Source organism: Cyrtonyx montezumae, unplaced genomic scaffold, assembly GCF_038088225.1.
Source record: "Cyrtonyx montezumae isolate F1298 unplaced genomic scaffold, pur_monq_1.0 scaffold_10, whole genome shotgun sequence".
NCBI lineage: Eukaryota > Metazoa > Chordata > Aves > Galliformes > Odontophoridae > Cyrtonyx > Cyrtonyx montezumae.
Window position 1 is genome coordinate 11,517,937 of NW_027071826.1, and position 21,019 is coordinate 11,538,955.

Here is a 21,019-nt window from a genome sequence, read left to right on the forward strand (position 1 = left end):
TCTAATTCCCATTTATATTACTGTGGACATCCCTACTGCCCAGCTGCCCTCTCAAAGACTCAGAGCTATGGGATTTTTTGATGCATGAATGAAGACTGGGAAGAGGGCCAGCATGCTGTTCATAGGCTTCTTCATCATTTATTACCTTCTAGTTTTAATTGTTTTCCTGCTTCTCTTGAGATATTTATCTGGGAGGAATTGTACTATGCAGTGCAGACACACGAGGTGGCAACTGAAGATTGCTTATTAGCTCAGTATACCGTATATAAGATGGATCTTAATAAATAGAGAAGACTATTTGCACTAATAGAAGAGGCCCATTCGTAAACCTTTTATTACTTAAGTGCGCAAGTTTAACTCCTGTTTATCCATTATAGAGATGTGGGTTATATAATAATCACCACATAACTGCACTGTCTGTATCCTTATAGTAATGAAAATCAGATCTCTCCTTACATCACTCTGCTGCACTGTATTGTGTCTGCAGGGCTACATTTATCTCTGCTAAAAGCCTCTAGCAGATTTACTGTAGGGCAAAATTTGGTCTGCTTAGTTTCTGAATGGTACTTCAGCAGTGGAAATTAAACAGAAGCCACCTGAAGAGAGATTGATAAAAAGGGGGTAGTTGGCAAAGGAAGGAAGAATATTTTAATTTATAATTAGTTAGGAATAGATAGAAAACTCAAATAGAGATTTGAAACTAGAGCATGCGTTTAAACACCTCAGTAGCTGGTAGTGCTGGGAGGCATTCAGATCTCTGATTCACTACAGCTTCAGTGGAAATTCATGGTCCTTTTCTCTGGTTACTGATCATGGTCGTACGCAACTTCCCAGATACTCCCTATTCTGAAATCCTGCATCCTGTGACCACAGCCTGTCCTCCCTGCAGATTCAGAGTAGGTGGAGAGGGTACAGCAGATCTTGGTCTGCTTTCGGTCAGCTGCCAGCTCCACAGCCTGACGCAAATGCCTTGATGGAACCAGGGGAGGAAGAAGTGGCAACGAGGAGCCATGTGAAATACTGCTCCAGTCCTCACCAGCTGTACTTTGTGTTCTCAGAGCACCCCACATTGTGCCAGAGATGTGACAAATCACTCAGAACTTCTGAGGAAGGTCAGGGCTGTAGGCTGAAGCAGGAGTGACCACTTTGATTTAAGTCCCCTTTGATTTGATGAATGAAAAGACGCAAGTCCCCTTTCATGATTTGAGGGCTAGAGAATTAGGGGAGCTTTCATGCCACTGTCCCACTTTAGTCTTTGTGAAGGTTTATGCAGTACTCCTTTTTTTTTTTCAAATACAAAAGTGCAGCTCAGAACAATTGTGCTTGCATTAGAGACTGGAAGAGTTGAAGGCCACTAAATGTAGGGGATCTTCCTCAGAAGAGGAAAAGGCTTTAGAAACTGTAATTTCTCAATCTGCAGTTCAAAAATCATTATAATATTTCTCCCAATACTTCAGTGACCCTTACTGTTTAGATCACTTCTTTGAGGTAAAGGGTAGTGTGGCTGGTTTGTCACCATAAAAGTTCACATTTTTTAAGCCACTCAGGACTTGTCTGCATGCCTGCTATGTAGCATGCACTGTTAGTTAATTGGGTATGTGTTTGCTGAATTTGATGGGTCTGTCGAGCACAGTCCATGTTGCCAATTTCATACATGAAAAGTCATACATGAAACTCATACATGAGTTTTATCTATTCCTCATCCATCTTGAAAAAGGGATAAATACTGACTCAAGTGTTCAATCATCTCTTCCTTCCCCAGTCCCTTCCAAAGAAACCCCAATGAGCATGTTTTGTGGTTAGGTCCAAATGACCAAGCTTAAGTAAAAATACCTTGTGATTGCAGGTATGATATTGGATCAATTAATCTGCACAAAAAGTCATCAGTCTGAGAAAGGACACATAATTAGATCTAAAAAGATGATAATAAGCACTGTACATGAAGGCTGCTCTGAAAGTAATGTCTCCTGAGTTATTATGTTGGTGGATATTGGTGGTACGGCAGTAATGGCTGAATCTTTCTTCCAATATCCCGTTACACTTTGTTGCTGTGTGACCGAACTGTGGATGTGAGCACAGTGAGTCTGTGGGTTGTGCATTACAGCAGTGGTGATGTTGACAGTAGGTCCCCTTCATTGGTGTAGGTTTTTCCAAGTGCATCATGCAGGCTCTTGTTCATGGCTGTAGTACATGCACAGCTAATGGTGGTTACTGTGTTGAAAAATACTGTTTTGTAGCTGAGAATTTGCTTTATCATGTAGTGTTATTGTTATCTTTGTGCCTGTTACAGTTTCCACGGCAATCAATAGGAGGTATTACTTTTGGAGTGAATATATATCATATGTATTTTGTAATGAGTTAAGAAAATGCTTTGAACACCATATATTTTTAATTGTATAATAACTGTTCAAGTATGGGAATTAGTTTGATTTTAAAATATAAAAGAACTGAAGTACACTAGCAATAAATCCATAGGTGTGTGTTAGGAGAAAGATGTGCAGTTTGCATGACTGATGAGATGTTAACAGTTCTGACTTGGTCTCTTCGTGTCTGATATTGATAACACCCATTTCTAGAGCACTGTGGCTTCTGTATGGCACAGAATCTTCTGAAGTCTGTGCATGACTGTGAAACTCACGTTGATGCTTGAAGCACCCCAATTCACTTTTGTGAATCATGCCCATGAATTTAAAAAGCACAAAATGCTGGTTATGTAATGCTTCTCTGACTCTGGCAGTGCTACATAATTTCTGTTGTGTGCTATCAAGCTCTTCTCCTCATCTGAGACAAGAGAAAATTGGGCCTTCTTGTAAGGATTTGTCATCCTTAAAATTAGGAAGCATTTTTCTGATAATCACCTTGCACTATCACTACCCCAGTTAAATCTCACTGCTTCTTCTTATACCCGAGGGAGATCCCCCAAACAATTCTTTGATACCTTAACTATCTGTCCCTGTCAGATCCTCCTGGATGCTGATTTGGTGCCTTCCACCAAACTGTGGCCGCAAGTCAGCCTGATGTTTTCTGCTCCTTGCCTGTTGAGGCACTTCTTGTTTTACGTCCTGTATCCCCGAAATTGTCTGAACGCTTTCTGTAAATCCATTGTGCTGTGATATTTTGATTAGAAAATAACTTCTCAGTGGAGTTAAGCATCTGCCTGAGATGAGTAAAGGCAAAACAGTCCAGATCGATGGTGGTCAATTAATCCCCTCATCACCCAGCTCCCTCTGCCTGTCTCAGGGGCGGCAGCTAAGCAATGCTCTTGATCACTGTTTGATCCAGGGTCAGCAACACTCAGCTGTGGAAAATGCCCTCATTCCTCCACTCACAGACTTCAGTCAGACCTAGTTGTGGGCCAGATTCAGTCCCAGAGTGTGCTTGAAGTCAAAATCTGATCTACAGGAAGATATTAAATAGGAAACTATTTAATAGGAAACAATGACCTAAGACTGTGCATAATTCTGTACACCTTGCTAATTGGATGGTTTTGTCAAATTGGAGGTAATTCAGGGAAGAACAACAAAAGTGATTAAAATGCTGGCAAGATAATTTCATGGGGAAAGATGAAGAGGACTAAAAATATATGAGCAAGATAAAAAAGGAGCAAGTAGATGGGTATGATTCACATAACAATGAACATTAGGGGCAATTCAGGAGCCTAACACCCCCTTCAGCCCTCCATTTCCAGAAATTTTGGAGTGAGCTTAGGATACCTATGAAGTAGAGGAACTTCAGTGTCTGACTGATGCTAAGCTCCAGGTGCATTTTCAGAATGAGTGTTACAGTTTTGAATAAAGGATAAATTGAATGACATGTGAAATGAGCATTAGGAAATACTTCCAGACCGTGGCTGATTTTCAGGTTGTATAGTGATCTTAAGAGGTCGAAAAATGTTCTCAGCAGTGTTCTTGTAAACCCATCTTCCAGCATTTGGTGAATACATCTTCTTTGTCAGAGATAGTTAAACCTAGATTAGACATTAAACCTAGATTAGGAGCAGAACAGGAACCCATTTAGCAGGTCACAAATCAAGAACAAGGAAGCTCATGGAGGGATGGTTTGGGAAGGAGCTACCATATCTGACTTGTTCCCAACCCTGAAATTTTCCTTCAGCTGTTAGTTAGAAGATAGGTATCTGTGGAAATAGTAAGACTTTGGCTGAAGAACCAGCTGAGTAAAAGCAGAGAGTTGGATCTTGCTGTTCCTATTGCTAGGTAGTATTTTCTGATGGTTTGCTGCCGAGACTGGGGTCCTCTTGGCATTGCAAATGTTATCATTAAATGCTCCAGGAGACTTGCAGCAGATTGAAGGAAGATTGACATAGCTTTTCTCTTTCACCTTACCAAGATGTCTAACTCTTGGTCACAAGATCTTGCAGAGGCTAAAGGTGACGGCTTCTGAAAAGGAATGAACAAAATCAGGGAGGTAGGCTGGTGGGCAGTTGATCTGGTCTGATCAATCCCTGGCACTGCAGGGCTCTAAATCATTGTTTGCTTGGAGCTGGAAGGCTGAGTAGGGAAGGCCTGTGAACTTTTCTAGCTCGTAGTTTAAATAAGCGGGTTTTTTAAACATATAATCCAGAATACTTCTGGGTACAGATTGTTTTAATTGATTGTCACCTCAGTTTAGCTGACCCGTTTCAGTCTATCTATATAAATTTACTGTGAGAAATTTCCTGATATAGCCAGTTTTAAGCTGACAGAAATAGAGGCTACACTGGGGTTTGTACTGGTTAAAGTGAGTCCTTTTGATTAAACTGGTGCCAAATTCTGTGTGGACAAATCCTCATATTGTAACAAACCCACAGATCCTCCCTTTCCTCTGACAATCATATCAGGCTGGTGAGTCCTATGGACCCAATCTAATAGAAATGGAATTTTTACCATGCAAATCTTATTACCTAAAATGCCAATGAAACTAATGGGATTTGGGATAGTAAAAAATTCTCTGTATGTGATACGTAGTTTGGAATATAAATTCATTGGAATGGGGAATTTAAGGAACAGGAGCTTTATTTCATGTGCTCCTTTGTGGCTTTGGTGGACCTGTTCCTCCCAGCACGCTCCAGTTCCCCCATGATTTCAGTGGGACCAAAGTGGTGTTTGAAGCTCCTTCCTGAATTTGGCTTTCAAGATACTCAACTAAGTGTCCATTTGTTTAAGAATTTATTTGGGGAAGGGAAGCAGAAATAAAAAACATCCTAAATGCTTCGCTCCAAGGACAGACATTTAGAGAAAAATATTTTTATCCAAAGGGAACTTATTTATTTATTTATTTATTATTTATTTATTTTTTTTCTGTTGGAGTTGGCTGAATGCATCAAGAACCCAGGGAGCACTTGGATGTACTTTGACAATACTTGGATTAAAAAAAGTTGTAACTATTTAGATAACATCTTGGTTTGCTCTGTCTCTCTGTATACATGTGTATATATATATGAATATGCATTATATATGAGTTCTGCTCCAAAAGTAATGAAAGTAAAAACATATGTTGGTGGTATGGCAGTAGAGGCTGAACCTTCCCACCAATATTCCATTCCATTTTGTTGCTGTGTGACTGATGGCAGCAGATGGGCAGTGTGATAGAATGGAGTATGACATGGAAGTGCATATGAAGCAAAGGTGTGACACTGAATTCCTCCATGCAGAAAAAATGGCACCTATTGGCATTCATTGACTCCTGCTTATTGCTTATGGAGACAAACAGCTGATGTCAGCACAGTGAGTGGGAGGTGGTGTGTTTCAGCAGTGGTGATGTTGACAGTGGGTCAACCTCCAGCGCAGATTTTTCCAAGTGCATCATTCCGGCTCTTGCTCATGACTGGTGAAAATGTGCATCTAATGGTGGTGACTATGTTGAAAAATAGCGTTCTGTAGTTTGTTTTATCATGTAGTGCTATCATTCTCTTTGTATCTGTTACGGTTTCCATGGTAATCAACAGGAGGCATTACTTTTGGAGCAACCTACTCTATACGGTGTACATTCTCTATACGCAAGCATCCTCAGGCTTCTGATCTGTGTGGCAGCTCTCACACTGAGGACTGTGTTGGAAGGTAGATGTAAATTTCATAACTGAGAAGAATAGTGCAACATGTAGATCTCCCTCCTGTACTGTTCGTCTGTTGTGATAACCCAGCACCACTTGCGAAGGGTTCGATGCCCCTCGTCATTGCTGGGGCAGGATTCCTGACTTTTCTATGAGCTTAGCTTATGTGTGTATGATTAGGCCTAAAATCTTTTTAATCCAGTGTTGCATCATTTTGATGGCAATCCTTATTATTTGACTTCCTGTCACCTTGGAAGCAAAGATGCTATTAATGTTACCTTCATTTCTCTATTTATTTTAATGAAATGTGCAGAAAAGGCACTTTTGAAAAAGTAGAGAAAAGAGGAGGAGGCCAGATAAAAACAACTGCAGTCTGATGTTCGCTTCTGTGGCATTGCTAGTTATTATTCCCAAAGAAAATAATGTCCTTTTTTATTTGCTTTTTAACATTTCGCCCTTGGCATCTGTTCCATCCATTGTGGACTAACCTAGAGTCTGTTCTCTGACGATGGGTTAAAGCGAGCACTTACTGAAAAGCATTCTCTACTTAATTACTTTTCCTTCTTCTGGAAGCTATTTTTTTTTTTGTAGTCACATGCTAATTGTGTATTAGTAGGTCTTTCTGATTAGTTGAAAACATAATGAAACCTTTGTAAACAACGGGGAGAAAAAGGGAGAGTGGGAGGGCAGTGAGGGGGAGAAAGGGATGGAGGAAAGGGAGGTGAGAAGCAGGGGCCGGGGGCGGGGGGTCGGCGAGTTTTGAAAGGTGCAAATAATGCCGGTGGAAATTTCTTTTTCTTTTTCTTTTCTTTCTTTCTTTTTTTTTTTTTTTTGAATGGAAACTTCCCTCGCCCAAAGTAATCAACTTACTTAACGAGAAATGAGATGCATGGAGATGCAAATCGGAGCAGGGCTGCGAGTGCGGCGATCGGGTTGGTGTGGGGAGGCCACACCGCAGCTGGCCCCGAACAAGCCGGCCCTTTTTGTAAAGGGCACGGAGCTGAATAACGGGCTTGTTACCGGCTTTTTCTCCCCTAGCCATAGGTAGAAATGCTGCGTTTGTTCCTGGAAACTGCCTCGGCCATGTAGATGCCCTGCCTCGGTCATCCCTTTGGTTCCCACAGTGCCCCCAGTGGGGTGCAATATTTGGCTATGACGAGAGGACGTTCAGGCGTGGGGGCTCCAACATGCTGCATTATTTAAGTTCTCTCCTCCTCATAAGAGAAGAGAAAACATTAAAAAAAAAAAGAGGAAAATAAACATCACTCAGGACCCAAGTTGGCGCGGCACAAAGGCCAGCCAGCGCAGCTCAGATTCAGTGAATCAGCTGAATCAGGCCCTCTTCTCGAAGATGTTTTTCTTCTTTTCCTGGAAAGCTGCTCCTTAAACACAGTTCACATTGGTTGTTTTAAAAGGACTATCCTCTGTTTGCAGCGCTGCATTTCGAACGGGCAGAGCCTCGCCCCTCCAGCCCTCCGCCCCCACTCCCTTCTGTTGCTGCTTTAAAGAGCTGTGCTTACAGGGATTTTGCAGCTCTCCGCGTGTTATTAGAAAACGTGTGGCTGGGACGGTTAAAATGGGAGTGCTACTGTATGCAAGAGCAATGTTCACTGTAAGCAATCCAAGGAAATCCTGCCAAGGCAGTATATGAACAGCAGCCAAACAAAACACAGGCGCCTTTCCAGTGAAAACCAGCACACTTCTGCAAATAGAGGAAAAATTGACTTTCTGATTTGGAGTGTTTCTACAACTAAGAAGAATTACTACAGTGATTGTTCTAAAAATATTTTTTAGGCAGCGCATTCTCAAAGGGGTTGGGATGCTTAGCATTGTTTAATTACGCTTCTCTTAGGTGATCAATCTGAATTGTACAGAAATAAAATGTGAAGTTTTTAGCATCTTCTTTTATGCCAATATTGGCATTATTTTCCACAGCGTTACAGTGGCATAAACCACCACCTATTTAAGGAGCAAAAATTGTATTTTTATCTGTATGTTTCAGGAAGTATGATCGTATATTCATCTTGCGTAACTTCATAGTCATAGATTGCATTTTAACCGCTTCATCTAGAGCAATCCCCAAAATGCCTGCTCTGTAAGGGATGAGATTTATTCTTCATACGAAGTATTATTTCATACCTTCCTTCTTCCCTTTCTCCAGCAGTGCCCCCCCAACATCAGTACCATCCCTTGATATTTAGAATTTTAAAGCTTCTACATATTTTTCTCCTTAGTTCACCCCGTCTGGGTTTTTCTTTATGGGACTCTGAGTTCTGCTGGAGCCCTTTAGTGTCTGATGCATCTGCAGAAATTCTAGCATTCAAAAAATTCCCATAATTGAATGGGCTTTCACAGATTTGTTTATTGCCAAGAGTAAATATGATATTAAAAAGGTGTTCTGCAAAGAGAATTTTTGCAAAGAATTCCTAATAACACAACTTATAAATGCAGTTGCTCTATCTAAGCTGAGGTACAGAAATAGGATAGGTCTGCAGAGAATTCTTCTTCTTCTTTTTTTTTTTTTAATTCCAAAAAACTGAACATAAGAAAAAGCAGCCGAATTATCAAGGATTAATTTCAGTTTATGTATTTCTCATATTTCAACTTTTTTTTTTGTTTGTTTTAACTAAAGATACAAAGATACTTTACTAGCTGTGTCTCCATTTATTCCTCTAATATATTTACATCTGCGTTCTTTAGGGTTTATCTTCTTTTAACTTCACCACCACAAACCGGATTTATCCCTACATTGAAGATGGTGTCTTGAGACTAACAAATCCCAATGTGGAAGAAGACCCCCATGTGGAGCCCATTGAAGTTAGTGGAAAGATTCACACTGACTTTAGTGGGCTTTGTATTAGGATATGAAACATTCATTTCCTCTTCCTCTTTGGAATTTAACTGCTCATATTCAGGGTGAGATATTCTCTATTTGACAAACCTTCAAGCTGCCCTAATTTACTAAATTAAGTTGTGCTGTATTTCCTATTGAAGCAAAACTTCCCAAAGGGTGAAACTGTTGTATCTGCTTCCCTCAGGATCAAGCTGCACATGTGAAAGTCTAGTCAGAATAGCTGGAAAACGATGCACCTGTGCCCTGTACTCACCCCCTCTCTTTCCTTCAGGCACAGTGCAATGTTCATAGCCATTCTTACAGAGAGCAACTCACTTTTATATCTATCTATCTATATCTATATTTATCATCTGTCATGAATCATCTATTATGTACATTTATATCATAGACACATTGGTATAGATGAATATATATATATGTGTATTTGTAAAACATATATTATCTACATTATTATTATTAAAAATATAATAATTTCTGCCTTAGATATGGAGAATATCATCCACTGTGATCAAATTAGGACATGGCAGTTGTGACATATGCCATGTCAAGGCACAGCAGTGCAGTTCTGTATCTTTAAATGTTGATGCATAGCAGTTAAACCAGGTGAGGTCTGGCCCCAGGTGCTGGCTACTGCATGCTTTGCTGAACAATTTTTAAAGGATTCAGATTGGACGGTTGAAGGAGGAAAAAGTAGGTCTTTTTCTAAATAGGCTTGTGTGTGTGTGTGTGTGTGTGTGTGTGTGTGTGTGTGTGTGTGTGTGTGTGTGTGTGTGTGTGTGTGTGTGTGTGTGTGTGAAATATGTTGCAGGTTTACTGCAATGATTAGAAAACTGATTGACTTAAGCTTTGTGCATTCCTCAAATAGCATCTTGGTATAATCCAGGCTTGACCTGGCTCCCCATGATGTATAGTGATGGTTATAATAGAGATCCAATTGGATCAAACTGGAGGAAGGTTGTGTCGAGACTGTGCAATTCATGTCACTTGTGATTGTACACAAGAACTGTACTGAGGGACCTCCACAGCAGTGTTAGGAAGGGAAAGCTGGGATGCTGAAGAGGTTCTCCAAGGATTGCTTTTGCTTTCCCTTCCTGGACATGTAAGGCCTCGATGGCCTGAAAAAACAAACAAACAAACAAAAACAAAACAAAACAAAATCCAACCCCCAAAACAGCTCAATAGGAAAGGTTTTTTCCTTCATTTCTTACAATGTAAATTCAGTTTGGAACCGTTTTACCTTCAAATCCGTCATTCAGATTCTGTGGTCACAAGAGATGTGACATAAAGGTGAATTTGCAGATAATTTGGATAGTGGCCCACGCTGAAGGTGTGTGGCTTCTAAATCTAATTAGAGGTGTAGTCTGTTACAGGCAAAAATTATTGATACACAAGGAAGGTTTTATTCCGAGACATCTGTAGGTTGGCAGCTGTGCCAGCCATGTCTGCTCTTCTAAGTAAGGAAAGCCGTCCAGCCAGCAATAACAGTATTTTGGTGACAAATGCTGAGAATATTGGCTGAAATGCATTGGGAAAATATTTTCATTATTTTTATTATCCCTCCTCTTCAAGCAGATTTGTGATGTGCGCTGCTGTGTACGTCTGCGTGCGCAAGCGGAAAAGGTGAGGAGGAAGGGCTGCGATTTTATTTTTTAAATTCACACCTCCTTAGCATTTTGTAGGTATCAGCATTCTAGCAGAGCGATTTGCTAATTGTGCTGGAAGACCCACTTTAAATTCAGGAATACTGAAACTTTGAAACTGTAACATTTTGACTGGCGAGAATGACCAGTCTCCTTTTCTGTTCCGCAGCGAGCTAGTTGAAGGAAGCTGGCATTGTCGCAGAGTGAAAGCTCTGCAGAAGTGCCGCAGGTTTTTCATATGGAAATGTGAAATAATGGGGTGATTAAATAGAGCTGTATATTAAAGTACATCTGACATTAGAATTAGCATAATGTGCTCTAGCCCTAGGCTGAGTACTTTATTTGCCATCTGCGTCGGACCAAAATCCCCTGGGGAAGCGCTAAAATATTCTGAATAAACTCAGCCCGAGTTCTTATTGAGAGTAAAATACCATTTGTGGCACGTCGTATTGATTCGTCTTAATTGCGGTGCAGAAAAGAACATTCAGTTGCTGATGACTTTTGTACTCTGTGACAAGTCGGCTGGAGTTATTCTAACACTGCAGTTGGTTAACCTGAACAGACTGTCGTGCTCAGAGAAGAAAACCTTATCTTCAGTAGCATAAACTACAGTATCATCTCCAGGCTTTACTCCTGTCTATCTTGATGCAGCATCCTTTTTTTTTTTTTTTCTTTTTTTTTCTTTATTCCCTGAAAACAGCAGCCAACTAACTGACAGGGTTTCATTGCATCAGTCCAGGCAAATGCACATTCTTACCTAGTTATTCTCTCTCCCCACGCTTCCACCCCCACATCTTCTTAAAAAAAAAATAATAAAAAAAAAATCCAGAAACATCTGACCAGCTTTCATCTAAGGGAGTGAAAATCAGTGGAACTTGTCCTTGAGGATCCATCTCCGGAACCATTAGTTCAAGAGATTTATTATGTATATTTTGTAAAAAGCTGTGGCTTCTCCTGCGCATAAGCCCACAGTCTTACTCGGTTGTAATGGTTTGATTTTTGTCAACTCTCTGCTCAAATAGGTTGCTGAATACCTTTGAAAAAGTGCTTATAACATGCATAAAAGATAAATATTTCATCTGAAGGAAAATACTTTGATGCTCCATGCAATTCTGTAACATTCATAAGGTCCGGTTTTTACCCTATAATTGCCTATCATTATACACAATTTACATATTCAAACATTCTCTACAAACCTTAGTCTAGCATGTTTTTATTACAAATTCAGATCAAGGGAATAACCTTTAACTTCAGAGACAAATGAGACAAATTTACAAGTGCATGTCTGCTGTTTTCTTGTGTTTTATAAATCCCTGCAGACCCGAACACTTTTGCTATAACGCCACTCAGAACAATATACATATATTACTACTTGTTTGTAGTGCTTCAGTAATGAGTCCCCTTTGTATTAGATAACCTATATAATTCAGCATCTAGGCCCTCCATAACGTCAATTATCTCCTCATAGCTAAATGTACATTCCATTAAAACAAGATTTACAGCCTTTATAATACTTCTTAGGATTGAACGTGGAGATTTTGTGGATTTAAAGAAGCAGAGATGGGAGTTAGCATTTGTTAAAGAAGCAATGAATTAAAACAAAAATGCTATTTCATTTACTAACTATGAATAGACACCTAATACCCTTAAGAAATAGTTGTAGTAAAACAGACTGAAGTACTCCTGGGGAAAAAAACAACAACAAAAAAAAAAAACTAACAGGAAAATTTGTTTACACCCTATGGCTTTTTTTATTGTTTCCTAATTTACTCTTTATTTTTCCATTATATGACATGGACAATTTCCTTTATGCATCCTCTTTTAAGCCCTTGTTCAGATTACTCAGAATTCCTGCTTGCAAGATGAGAAAATGGCACCCTAGAAAAGTCTCTGGAAAAAAAAAAAAAAAAGAAGAAATCCCTGCACTTGCCAGTTTTCAAACAAAACTACTTACAGGAAACTGATTTAAAGGCAAGCTGCTGGCATATTTCATATGTTGTAGAAAAGACTGACATTATTTCAAATACATTTGAATACCTTATGCAAAGAAAAGGCCTAAAAGTGTCCTTGAGCAGTACAAGGGTTTTTCATGAATGCTGTAAATGGGATCCTATATATAAAACCACCAGCCAGGAGTATTCCCATGGTCTTTTCATCTGTATAGTGGGTACATTTCCCCCTCTGTATTACGTTCCCCGTTTTCACTGATCATTTTCACTATTTTATTCGGTAGGTTTGTAAAGCATCCTCACAATCAACTAGTTGATGTCTGAGGTTCAAAGAAACTAACTGAAAGACACAAAGCTGTTTAGATGCTAAAAGTGGAGTCAATTGAAACAGTTGTACCACAAAGGGCTATTTAAAAGTTAACTCATTCACTATTGATCTTTTGATATTGATTTTCCTGTTTGCTCCTTACTTTTCGCACTTCTCCCTTTCTCCATTTTATAAATTGCCCTTGTAGTTCAGAATTTAACACCAATTAGAAGAAGTTGTTCTGAGATGACAGAAATGTTTATCTTCCATTTCAACAGCCCTTCTGGGCCCAAATCCCTGTGTTGAGAGTTTCAGGTTTTTTTTTGCTTTTTACAGTTTTTGCAACTTTTACAGTTCTTTTGCAACTTTTACAGTTCTTTCTCTTTTCCTGCACTAAGTAAAAGCACTTCCTATGTGTCTGTAGGCTGAACTTCCAGTAAACCAGGAGCTCTTTTAAGGAATGAGAAATTGGACATCTAGAAGGAAGTTGCCCAAAATGACTATTGACATTTTATACCTAAAAATATAAAATGCCATTTTGTAATGCACTAGATATTAAACTGAGCTGTGCATTTGGCTCACTTATGCGAATCTGGCAGTATGATTCTGGGATATGATTAAGTCTCATACAAAATGGGCTATTGAACACAAGCTACATCTTCAGCCAAAGGTCGCCTGTGTCCATTAAGAAGCAGGAAGCATCTGTTTGTGTTATGCATGGCTGTAGTCTTCAGCATCCTCCCTTTTTGTAAGTATAGATGCTGGAAAGGACATATGCTTTAGAGGAAAGTTAGATGAAAACAAGATCACACGTTGGTATCATCATATAAGCCTAGCTAAGATGCTTGACTGTAATAACCTAGTATGACTTACGAGAAAAACTTGGATGTGTGCAACGTGGTCATCAGAGCTACTTTGAATTCACAGCAGGTTCATTCAAATCAGAGTTTGGCTAGGAGTATAATATTAAGGCAGCAGGTTGATATCTCAGTCTTTCAAGGATTCACACTCTTTGTTCTTGGAGTTGGGAGAGGATTGTCTGCAGATAAACAGCACAGCACTGTAACTTCTCTACAGTGTGATTGTTAATTAATCTTGTAGGTTTTCCACTCATGATAAAATAATGTATTTGACAAAAAGATATTTGTTATTACAAGAATGATAAATAGAAAATTTGCTGTTCTGCCTAAATATGGTCAGCATTGCCCTCAACACTAAAAAGCACGGATGGTTTCAGAAGACAAAAGAGGCTCTCCAAATCGGGGCAATATTTAATCCTGCAAAGAACTTGGCAGTTGGCCTTAGCATAGAAGTAATTAGTTACGTAAGTATATTACTAATATTAATGCAATATTAATACATTTCCATACGAGTGTCAACCAGTGCTTTTGTAGATCTTTTTCAACAGGTGGAAAATGCTCTCAAGAATATTCACATTGCTAATTAAGATCAATGCCAGGAATAAGGGGGTCTTGCGAGGTTTGTAGGTGCTCTTGGCATAAAGCTTCTTGCATAATCCCTGTAGAGAACTTGCAGTCCCAGTAGTCAAGGAAGAAACAGGATGGGGAAAGCTGTAAGCACATAGGCAGTGTGTGGGAGAAGAACACTGCAAGAAGTCATGCTTTTTTTTTTTTTTTTCTCTTTAAAGGTGGCACTGGAGAAGATAGGCTATTAAAGTCAAGGCAAGAAAACAGGCCAAGTATGGGATGAGACAGGATTCTGTTACTGAGAAGTAACACTTCTCTGTTAGTTCTCCTCCTTCAGACACTTATATTTCCATCCTCCTCTTAAAAACTTTTCATCTTTGTTTCCTTGTAAAATTCTTGCCTTTCACCAACCTCATCTTGAGGTTCCCAATTTCCAGATGATGACAGGCTCTATGGCCCCTCAGCTTTGGCTCTTGCACCTAAAACCTTCCTATCCTCTCCTTGACTGAGATGCACTTCAGGTCGGTTTAGCTTTACAAGAGAGTGTGGCTGCTTATCTGACTGGAGAATTGGAGGTGCTTAGGTTGTGAGACTGCAGGTGTCTTGCTAAGTTATAAAACACCAACTTTTGCTGCCAGTTGATGCTTACTTTATGAATTGTTAGATATAGTCCCTGTCACCCTGAGCAGGAAGTGCTGCAAGATGCTCTTGAACCCATTTTTTTTGTTTAGAGAAGGCAGTGTAGAGATTGATGCACTGTGTTAGCTCTGGGGATGAATAGAGGAGTTGTGCTTGTTTTACATCTTCAGCTTGTACTGCCATCAAAACAAAATTAAAATGAAGAGAAGTATAAAGTGAAATGGTTCCTTTGCATTTGATGTTTAAAACTAATGACTGCCATAGAACTGGCAGTGGTGATCCCTGTTCAGGCATGGGCTCTCAACACTTCGGTCTCTTGGAGAGACTGCCAGTCACTCTGTGAAATGGAGGTATCAGAAATTCCAAACACTCTAGAGAGTGCACGGAGGGCAAAACTCTCAAAACTGGGAGCATTCAACTATACTAGCATTCAGTCATAAAAACATGTAACTAAATGCTCTTACTAACTTGGGTACTTTAAATGGTAATATAGTTTTTAAAACCTCTTCAGCAGAAAAACATTGAAGGCAATGGCTTTGTTTTGGATCTGTTTTACAGATAGCTTTGCATACCCGATGATGCATCAGTTGTGAATCAGTATAGTCCACACTGCAGATACCTGGAAAATATTTGGCCCTTCTCTAGGTGACCTGTCAATCCACACAGAACGATAAATTTTCTTCACTGTGAAACACTAAATCTTTCCAGTATTTAATGCCCTTCTCTTTAATGTCAGTCGGTCTTATAAGGAGACTTGTTAAACTAGTGTTCCCAATTACGACATTTTAATTTAATAATAATTCAATTAAAGGTGTGTTTTTTATGGGGCATCTATGCTGCCTTTATTGGTATTATTAGAGTAACTGTCATAATAACAAGGAGTAATTATTTAAATGCTCATTAAAAATCGAGTGGTGGAGAAGAAAGTAACACTGGTAGTAAGACTGTAGGAACCTGATATATGTCTGTTCCTGAGTGCTCCAATAAAAGGTGTCCTTTCTTTAAAGCTTCCAAGTTTCTACTTTCCCCGAACTTCTAAAGGTGCTGTAAAGCAGCATTAAAATTCCTTACCATTTTTATTGCTACTGTTGTAACTTTATAAAGGCAACCAGAAACATTATCTAGAAAGTATTGCTAGAGGTAAAGAATGGCAGTAGTTATGTGGACCTGACTTGGTACTCACTTCAGTCCTAGAAAGGGCTATGGGTGGGTGGAGAAAAGCAGAGGGGAGTTCATTCTCTGTTACAGCTAATGCAATTGTTTAGACATGCCAAGGGAGACTTTGTAAGGCACTGGATGTCACTGTAGCCCAGCAGAAAATGAATTCACAACAATTGTGATCTTACACTGATTATTGTTTGATGGTATCCAGAATAACTGAAGACGTTTTAAGGGAAATTTATCTCCAGGGCAGAAGCAGTCAGCATTCAGCTGAGAAGGTCATGTACCAACTGGGCAAGAAAAATCCATGTCTCATTGAGTGATACAGGTCACACTGTAGAGGACAGATAAGTCAGGGAATTCCAGCTACCTGGTGAAGTGAGATGAATGTCCACAGACTCAGGTTGCTCTTGTTCTAGGTTGAGCAAACCTACCTGTGTGCTCTCAGTGCCCTTTGTGAGGGCAGAGTTTGGCAGGAAGAATGCAAATTTAACTTTGTCTTGTGATGTTCATGAAAAAGAAAAAAAAATTCATTATTACTTTGATGTTTTGAATGGAATATAATCTGTCATGTTGTAATAGAGGAAACATTTTAGAATTTCTGGAAAAAATAAAAAACACCCATTGTCATAATACTCAGAAAAGATGACTGCTCAATAAGTTCATTGTGTATGATTACCTACTTAGGTAGAAGATGCTAGGGAGATTTTTTAATCTACCAGATAATACCTGATATCTGCCAGTTGAACCCAGCAATTTCAGTTGAAAAGAGGACGGTATTTTAAACACTGAAGATATCCAAACACTGGTACAGACTACCCAGATAATCAGTAGATTTTCTCTCAGTTGGCATTTCCAGATTGAGTTGGGAGAAGCACGTGATAAAAGGTCTGAGCTTGTTCAAGTGCAAATCACCAGGCTGGACAATGCCCAAATGGGATGTGAGGTGCAAACTAAATCATTTCCTGTATTTTTGATGTCCATGTAGGTAGGACACAATATTATGATCTTAAAGTGCAGGAAAAAAATTTAGGTTAGGCATTTCAGCAGCCTTCAAGATTGTAAAGAAGAGGAGGAATAAAGTAGACTTTAAAAGGTTGCAGACTCTCCATGAGGGTGGCCTTTGAAGTGGCATAATTGAGCATCTATCATGCATAGAAACAGATGCAAAGATATGCACAGCTTTTGGGTCAGGAATTTGACCAGAATAACCCTTGAGGTTTATCCACTCTTCTCATTCTCTAATTTTGCAGTCCTTTCTAGCACTAAAATCAAGATTTCTGAACCCATATGCTGGCACCTCAATAAGATTCAGCCCTGCAGACTGTGAGGTGTCTCAACCCCAGTGGTAGCATTTGTTTGTATTTAGAGCAGCCTTGAAGCCAACCAGCATAAAGGTAAAAAATTATAGTTGATCCCTTGGTCCTTAAAATCAGCCTTTTACAGAACCCATGTGCAATTCATTGAACAGTATTAATGAAGTCTTGGCTTGTGTTTAACTCTAAGCACATGAATAATTTCATCACCATCCAACAGAGCACTTCAGCCCATGCTTAAGTTTCCCTGATGTTGATTACTCACATGCTTAAAGTCAAGCACATGCTAAAGTGATAAAGACTGCACATGGCAAAGCCTATATAGCTTGTTGTCATAACGCCGGTATTTAGACAGACTTCAGTGCAGGTGGCTAGGGATTAAGATAGCCATATATCAAAAGTAGCCCTATAACAAAGAGTTTTATAGTGTAGGTGCACTGCATTATTAAATATAAGGATCATTCTTGAGCAATACGTGGCTGTTTCTGGGCATGTTTAAAATATTTAGTGAATTTTTGAATATAAAAATGTTCAGAGTGGATCTTCAAAGACTTTTTGACATTGTTCTGTTCTTAAAAGTGAGCATCTACACTGCTCAGGGCAACTTCTAGGCAAGATAACCACGAAGTGATAATATGGAAATGAACATTTCATGTTATTTTTGTTATTTTTTTTAAATGGAGAGTCTGGGGAGAGTCTTGGAGGGTTGCAAAAATTTATATATATATATATATATATATATACACATATACATGCAAACGCTCATGGAGCAGTCAGAGGTTCGTAGACAGGTAGCCTGCAGTCAATTTTGCCATTGAGCTGTGGTCTCCTCAAGATAAGTATTTAGGAACATGAGAGCTAAACAAAACAAAAGAAAAAACAAAAAAAAAAAAAAAAGAAAAGAAAGGAAGACTGTTTTATGGCTTCTAGCTTGTAAATCTTACATCACTAATAGCGCTAATTTGCTCTTGTTTGAAATAAAACTAAAAGGAGAGAGTTTTCTTTCCTCACTTGGATTTCATGGAGGTGAAGTTTTGGAGAACAAAACAAAACATCTCAGTTCCACGTAATGTATAGTAGCAAGCATCCAGCTGGCTGCCATTTTGAGGGTAATTTTTTTAATCAGCCATTTCAGTTTTAGATTGGCCTTGATCCTCAGCCTGCTCAGGAATTCTTCTCCTTACGTTTGTGCCTTTGCTGAAGTAAACGTGTTGCTGCTGCTGTCATCTAATGCACAGCTGCTTTCTTCCTCCTGTCAGCTCTTGAGCTAAGCAGGGAGAATGCATGCACACACACACATACACACGTTATTTTTTAAAAGAAGAAAAAGAAATCAACGAAAGAGAATGCATGCTGTGACTTTAAAAATGAAAGAATCGAACAGCTGTGGGTAATAAATTGATTAATTAGAGTGGATAAAATGAAGGTGAAGGGTGCAGAGCACTCTTTAATTTGAAGATATATGACCTTGTAAGATGCTGCACTTCATTTGCTATTAGATCACACTTCAGAAGGGGTTTTATTAAAATCTATTCTAGGGTGAGCTGAGGTAAAACATATTGTTAAAAAAAGCTTTTGACAGAGTACGTTATATACTTTAGTCTGCTTCAGTGATTTCTGTCACTTTTTATACTACACATATTGCCGCGCAAGAAAAGTTAAATGTCTAGACATTTTCATCATATTTTTGTAAGAAACAGAAATTTAAATATTTGAAGTAATAATGGGAGCATTTACTGTTGCTTTGGCTGCAGAGCTGACATAAAACTCCCTAACTGCCTGAGTGCTGAGTAGATTTTAAGGGATAATGTATCAGTTCCTTTCAGTGTTTGTACGTGGCTTTCATTAATGTCAATAGCAGTTACAGGCACTTTTTTTTTCCAAGCGCAGTACTGCTCCCAAACTTGTTTCTTTTCCAGCGGTAGTTGCTAGAGATTAATCAGAGTGTCTGAGTGCATCCCGTGCAGTGCAGTGTGAAGGGCTGGAGTGTGGGGCTCTGTCAGTCAGACACGCTCACTGTGCTGGGTCGAGTTTTTCTTGGCTGTGGACAGCTGGATTCTCCGAAATTGGGGTCTGAAAGTGCTATCCGCAGCAACAGCCTTGCAAAATCAATAGAAGCGGGAGGAACCGCAGTACATTTATCACATACCTTTGTATGGAAGTCCCAATCTGATAGATGCTCGTTTCTTTACGCTTTTATGGATGTTCATTGGGTGATAAGATTAGATAGACTGACAGGCTGATAGGTAGGCAGATAATCCTCTAGCCTCCTTGTCTAGGGTTTTGTAGGTTTTGTTAGCAGCAGCCGTTCCTGCAACAGCCAGAAGAGGGGAATTCAGCCAGCAGCAATCCTTCCTTCCCTGGTGTGCCCCAGATGTAATTTTTTTCTTGGCTGCTATGAGTCATTTCTCTTTACAAAGGTAGTTCTGATTATGCGCTTCTGCTCACCTTATAAACTCTTCTATTTTAAAGCTCGTACTTTGATTGTGATACCCCAGTGGACTGCCAGCTTGGCTTTGGCTTTGGCTTTCCTGCAGCAGGGAGGCTGGTGTGCTTTGGGCATTACACAGGCACTGAGGGCAGCTGGGCTTGGGTTCAGAACTTGCAGGAAGTTCAGTGCCTTTGGGTTCAGTAGGGGTAAAATTCATAAACAAGCAAACAAACAAATAAGCCGACTAATAAGAAATTAATTGTAGACTTTTCAAAGTGGAGAGTTGTTTTTTTGGAAACCTCACCCTTGTTTTAAAAACAACAAACAACAGATCATGATTTTTAAGTAGACAAGTATTTATAAAGTTACTGCAGTGTTGAAGAGGCATTGGAAAAGGGTTGGGGGAGAGAAAGTGCTTTTTGAAGGTAGCATATAATTTATATTGTGCCCAGGACTAGAATTTTCTAGCTAGCGAAATTATGACTGTAGCACAGGCTTGTCCACACCTGTCCTTTATGTAAAGCTGAATCAAGGTTAAAGGAATGCTTTCCACCTTGATGCAGTCATCCAGAGAGCCTAGAAAGGCAAACAGAACAATGTTTTTGGCTCTGGTGAGCATTTCTGTATTGGAGAGCAGGCTTAGGCTCAGAAATTCTTGGGACCCAGTTCAAGCACGGCCCGGCATTTGTTACTGTTAATTGCAACTCTGCTGTCAGCTTTGATTACTGGATGTTTCATTTGAGTGGCTTCTTGGTGTTTTGGCAAAAAGAATGCTAAAGTGGTTTATGCAAGGATACGTTTTCCAAGCTCCTGTTGATTCAAACAGGGATTGAGCAGCTAATACCTACACACTATTTTAAAAACGGAAGCTCTGCCGTGACTGAAGCATGTATATCTTAAATTCAGCAGGATCTCGGCGGACTGCTGCCCCGAGTATATAAAATACGAAACAAAAGAGTGGAAATGATACTGAAGCTCCTTGCTGGTGCCCCATAAAGCCTACCATACTGCATTTTCTTTGATTTTCATACATAGCCATAAATCCCTTGAAACAAATTCCTTTTTGTGGAATAAACACATGAAAGGATTTGGATCCTCATGCGTCATAAAAGCTTTTATTTGCAAGTTGGAGGGTATAAACGTATATAGCACCAATGCATATGTGTGATATTTGTCATACATGTTAACTGAATAAGCGTGGTGAGTAAATGTGCTGTTCAACAGTTTATATCAGTCAATACATTGC

The 21,019-nt window shown here is 39.4% G+C and overlaps 1 protein-coding gene across 5 annotated transcripts in view; it reads left to right on the forward strand.

Moving 5' to 3' along the window:
• Positions 1 to 21,019, forward strand: part of BCL11B (BCL11 transcription factor B) — a 94,431-nt gene that overhangs the window by 66,102 nt on the left and 7,310 nt on the right. The gene's annotated exons all lie outside the window — the stretch shown is intronic.